A 6,000-nucleotide genomic window follows, 5' to 3' on the forward strand; every position below is an offset into this window, starting at 1 on the left:
CGGCAGGGGCGGAGGAGCGCTGGCTCAGCTGGGCAGGGGAGACAGAGCCCAGGAGGGGAGCAGCTGCGCTCCTCTCCCTTGTGCCCCCACTGTGGGGGGCAGCCCCCCAGCTGCCCCCTCTGCAAGCCTGCCTGCAGCCCTTCCTGGGACTAGGGAGCATGCTTCTGGAGGGACATGCAGAGGAGGGGGCTGGAACCCCCCCAAGGAAATGGAACCTGGCTTAGGAAGAAACAAGCCAAGGAAAAGGTGGGAGAGGCAGTGGTGTAGCTGGAGGGGGTTAAGGCACTAAGTTTGACCGGTGCCTGAATGCACTGTGTAAGCGGCTCCCTCCTTTGGAGCCATTCTGGGTGTACGCCTCCATTTTGCTCCCCCTACCCAGAATGGCTCCGAAAGGGAGGTGCTGATTGCACAGCGCATTCAGATGCCTGCCAAACTTAGTGCATTGCCCCCCTACAGCTATGCTACTGACCATGCCAACAGGGCGTGCATTCTGTCCTGTGTGGAGGGGGCCAGTCACAAAGGCCTCCACAAAATAAGGGAGTGTTTGTTGCCCCTGCGTTGGCACTGGAAAGTTGGTTAGAACAGGACCCTTACTGCTGTCTAAAGCCCACTTCAGTGGATGGAGGTCTTAGGTTGTGCCAAAATCCAACCCTTGCATCTGTTTCCAGGGCAAAAGGGCCCTTGAGCAGGTGTGGAGTGCATTTAGCTCATTGCTATGTACAGGGGTTGAATGGATCTCCAAAGAATTGCCGTAGGGCTGCCGGGTCGGAGGATGGCATGTAGCTATGTTCTGTCTGCCCAACTTTCACGGAGCACATTCACAGTTCAAATTTCACAAAACGGTTGTTCACGTTCACCCATGTTGGCATCCTTCAGTCTCGGAAGACTATGGTATCACGCTCTGAATAGTGTTCTGGAACAGAGTGTCCTCTCCAGTGCGCGAAGCCTGGGTAAAGTAGGTATGGAGGATAGGCTGTTACCCATGCAGCAAATCCCTCCTCTCCACGTCGCTGAAATGGTCCAATGGAAAGGCAAAGGCCAATACGGTTGGTTCCAGCAGCGTCGCAGGAGTTGCCAGAACGTGACTGTGTTCAGCCATGAACTGCCTCAGGGACTCCGGCTCCGGATTTTGCCTCGAGGTTGACTCCTGAAGCCTTTTCCATAACTGGATGTAGCCACAAGGCAGTGGAGGTTTGGGATCAGTTTTCCTTCTCTCAGATGATCTGCCTTCCCAAGCTATCGAGTCCCACCTACCCGGTGGCTGTTTAGTCACCTCTTACGACAAGTACAGCCAAACTGAGGGCCTATTCTTATCCTCCCCCACCTCCCCCCTATAACCAGGATAGGTTCAAAACCAAAGAGAAAAAAAGGCCAGATGTCATAGGAGCAGTGGCTTGAGAGGTGTTAGCAGTAGCATAGCTCGAGGGGTGCAAAGTTTTGCAGGGTGCCTCATCATGGTGTGCAAGCAACTTCTCCCCTTAGAAGCCATTCCAGGCAATGCCTGTTTTGCTCTCCATGCCCAGGATCGCTGCGAAGGGGAGAGGGAGGGGTCACTTGCATGCTGCGGTGAAGCGCCCTGAAAAACGCAGTGCTTTGCAGCCCTCTTGCTCAGCGATTTTCAATGTTTTCATCTCATGGCACACTGACAAGGCGCCAGAATTGCCAAGGCACACCAGAAGTATTTTGACCATTGCCAAGGCACACCATGCTCCCGGTAGGGGGCTCAAACCCAATAGCCCTACTAATAAATGACCCTCCCCCCAACTCCTGTGGCACACCTGCAGACCATCTGCAGCACACCAGTGTGCCACGGCACAGTGGTTGAAAATGGCTGCTCTAGCTACATCACTGGTGCAAATGTAGCCTTACAGAGTCAGGATGCGCAGCATTGCAGTAGTGCCACAGCTGCACCAGCAGCAGGCAGTAAAGCTCCTTAGAGAAGGGTGAGGGGACCAGCAACGAATGCTCTTTGGTTGCCCAGAATGCTGTGCTGAGGCCTTACTTCTTCCTGCTGTGTCTTGATTGGAGGAGGAGGCTCAGCTTCCATCCTCTTACAAAGACCTGTTTCCTTGAATAAAACTCTATGATCTTTGAATACAAGCCCTCCTGCAAAGCTTCCTGGCTGGACTTTCCTATAGAGAGTGCAACTGTTTAGTGTGCACACGTCTGATCCCTGCTGCATATATGCAGCCTTGGGCAGAAAAAGCCTAACTGCCAACATTCTGGATCTGATGAATATGAAGAATACCACATGACAGTTCAGATACTGAAATTACAAGACACAGTCCTGTTCACACTCTTGATCTGATGAATTTTTGGCTCTGGGTAACGCCTCCTTTGCCCAGAGTTTAATCCTCAGTATACTTGCTGCGGTTTTCAGGCAGTGGTGGCTTTTTTGTTTCACATCTATGTTGAAGATTATTGTGTAAGGTGTTTTTTTGTGAGCGCCATTAAACATTTGAATAAGGCTGGGTGTAATCTGCTAATCAGCAGGTTTTAAAGTTTTTTCATGTCATTCATAGAATCATAGAGTTAGGGAGGGCACCAGGATGCAGGTCTCTTGTTATCAGGTGTGCTTCCTGGGGCATTTGGTGGGCCACTGATAATCAGGAAGCTGGACTAGATGGGCCTCTGGCCTGATCCAGTGGGGCTGTTCTTATGTTCTTAAGGGACCCACAAGGGACCCACAAGGTCCTACCTGCAGTAGGAAATCCCCATCAACAGAGGCACATTAGCTGAAGTCTTCTTAACAGCACTTGCAGTTTCAAGCGTTACTCGTTTTAAAAGTTAAACATAGGAAGTTATCATTTCCTGGCTTTCCTCTGAAGAGGTCACTGGGGCACAATATTCCCCCACCCACTTTTATTATCTCAGTAACTCTGTCAGGTAGTTTAAACAGAGACATTTTGAGCAGGAGTTTCGTGGCTGAGGGGGAAATGGAGGCCAGGCCTCACAGGTCCTGCTCTTGCTGCTAAACCACACAGGCTGCAGGCATTCCAAGCAAGAAGTCTCAAGGGGGTAAGCGCAAAGACGATAAAACCCACCAACCAAATGCAGGGCTGTGGCTTTCCTTGCTGTGTCTGCACACATGCCCAAAATGTTCCTCTGTATGCACAGCTAGTGAGAATCACCAGTAAGGCAACTTGGGAGACTCCCTCTCCAGAAGCGAGGGTGGCCTGCACTCCAACTAGTTCTTCACTTGGTTGGCAACCTTCAGTCTCGAAAGACTATGGTATAAGCCTACAGCACCCAGTATTCCCAGGTGGTCTCCCATCCAAGTACTAACCAGGCCTGACCCTGCTTAGCTTCTGAGATCAGACAAGATCAGGCATGTGCAGGGCAACAGTTGCTGCGAATGACCAGTTCTTCACTTGGTCAGTTGCAATGTGGAATTAGGTGGCATTGCTGGAACAGGGTGGAGCACTCAGTTCGGCAGGGAGGCTCAGCGCGGTGGGCACGCGGCACTCCATTTTGCTCCCCCCGCTGGGAATGGCTCCGAAGGGAGGGGCCGCTTACCTGCCCCGCTGCCAGACTGGCTGCTCCGCTCCCCTCCAGCTACGCTACTGGTGGAATTATCCTTTCTGGGTCAGCTGACCCGAACCTCTTGGGTTCTGACAGCAGTGCAGGCTTCCTCAGAAGCTCCATGTGTACACGGGAGGGCAAGTGGAACTGTGGCCCAGAGCAGAGCTCTCCCATCACTGCTGCAATGTGATTCAGAACATTTGCCTTCCATTCAGTCCATGGTCCGGGTCACCCTGAACTTAACAGAGTGACAAAAGAACTCTGCAAGTGTAAACCAACTAGGAGTCAAGGGAAGAGGCTGCTCTACAACCAACTGGTTTGTGAAATGAAAACCTCCAAGGAATCCACACAGCCACAAGCCAAGGTTGAACATCTAGAAGCTTTATTTAAACCCTTCACAATAAGAAGAATCACAACATCAAATCCGGGAACGTCGCTATACGGAGACAATCAGACTGTTACAAGTCCAAGGACAGGAGAGGCAGGTAACAATAGCATAAGCAGACCGCCCCCAACCTAGCCCTGCTGTGGAGACACCAGGGCTCTGCGCTCCCACCTGGACAGGTTCATATGATCGCCTCTCCTATTTCCGCCCCCAACATCCATGCAGTTCCTGTCCTCCCTGACCCAGCAGAACCCCACCAGGCTGCTGTAGGAACAGTTGCATCAGTGCCAGTGCCACTGGGTTCCCTTTAGGTTACAGAGGTGCAGGTGGTGCCAGCAGAATAGCCTGACACCACAATACAAAATTTCACACACAGAGGAGCCCTCGTAAGTGTCATGGACGTGGCCATATCTCATCACCCTCTTTGTGAGGTGAACACATACACACACCACTGAACTGGGGTCAGGGAAAAACTGTCACATCATCTACTTTTAACAGCCCAGAAATGATGGCATTTCCTGCCCAAACCCGCCACTCTGTCCTCTTGCCAAGGGCCATGCTCCTGCTCATACTTGCTGTCAGAAACCCAGAAGCCTCCCACAGCTGGGAGCCAGGCCATTTCTCAGCAAGCGCGGTTCTGACTCCGAGGGAGGAGTGGGACATCCAGGTTCCACACCCCACCCCAGCCTGGGAGATGCCCAATATATGCTGCTCTCAAACCCTTCCACATGCCAACAATGTCATCTGCCTACCACAAGGAAGAGGAGGGGCAGCACCACTCTGGGACTTCCTCTAACTCCTCAACCAGCTGAGCAGTTTCTTCCACTATCTCACAATGTATAGAAAATACTAAAGGAAGAGGGGCAGGGGTGGTTGGATATTGTGCTCCCCCCCTCGGCACCTGCGACCCAAGTGGTGCCTCCCTATCACAGGAGATATTTTGGCTGCGTTCTTGGACTGCAAGATGCCTCATTGGCATCTCTAAAGCAATCAGTGCCACCAGAATTGTCCTGTCATTCAACTTCCCCAAGAAAGAGGTCTGTGGCTTTTCCAGCCCTGCTTGCTGCCTGCCACATAGTTGGGGGGGGGGAAGGAAGAGCATGTCGGCATGTTTACCTACATGCAGAAACTACCAGCTATACATACGCTGCCCACACAAGTTCAGGGGACCACCTGCAATGCCATTCTATAGGACAACACAACCATATTTAGGGTGAAGACAGATGCAACGTTTTAAGAGTGGTGGAAGCCACCGGAGAGCAGCTTCACTGCTCTGAACACAAATTCACCTTTCTCCGTCTACAATAAGCTCAGAAAAAAGTTGTGTCAGTCTTGACAGTAGGTCAACTTTTGCAGGAAAACAGGGTTGTGGAAAGCTCCTATTGGCCAGTTACCATGTAATGGCCAACACATTTCCTCTGACTCCAAGTGGTTTTGCAACTTTTTTTTTTTAATGTTTGTCACTTGGAAGAAGAATAGGGTGAAAGATTTACATATGTGCAAATTAACATGAAACTTGCTGCTTTTAAACTAACAAAACTGGTAATGATGTCTAATACAAGTGGAGAAACTGTTCACTTCTTGGCTGACTAAACCACCTCTAATTGCCCTTAAAACACTACACCTGCCTCCACCAGCCTCACGAGAATGATCAAGAGTCACCCAGGGAGGGGGAGAGGAGGTTGGAGTCCAGATGCAGCCAAGCCTTCTGGGCAGAGGGCTGGAGGGCCCCTGACTTAAGCCTTTCAGTTCAATGCCTTTTGCTTAGCACCCTGTGGTGCACTCCACTGATCCGTGCTGCTTAAGCCCCTGCCTCTCTCCCACCACCCACTCCTGCCCTAAAGAGCACTGGATGATGAAGCCAACTGCCAGCCAAGACAGTGCCACCTGGCCCCTTCCCCTGCAACTCCTGGCACCCACCACCTCTCCACAACATGCATTACCCCAGCAGGGAAGACACCAACAAAGTACTTCCCAAATGCTAGGTTTCTTTTGGGGCTTGGCTCACTCCCAAGAAAGGTGGCGGTGAGAAGGGTCTCCCTCTTGGCTCACCTTTGAAGAATGCCCAGGTGTCTGCCACAGAACCTGAGTCA

The 6,000-nt window shown here is 51.6% G+C and overlaps 1 pseudogene; it reads right to left on the minus strand.

Annotated features, from left to right (window-relative positions):
- Window positions 1-3,237: 3,237 nt before the first annotated feature.
- On the minus strand, window positions 3,238-3,357 carry LOC136655172 (5S ribosomal RNA; annotated as a pseudogene).
- Between the last annotated feature and the right edge of the window lie 2,643 nt (window positions 3,358-6,000).

Source organism: Tiliqua scincoides, chromosome 5 (assembly GCF_035046505.1).
Source record: "Tiliqua scincoides isolate rTilSci1 chromosome 5, rTilSci1.hap2, whole genome shotgun sequence".
Classification (NCBI taxonomy): domain Eukaryota; kingdom Metazoa; phylum Chordata; class Lepidosauria; order Squamata; family Scincidae; genus Tiliqua; species Tiliqua scincoides.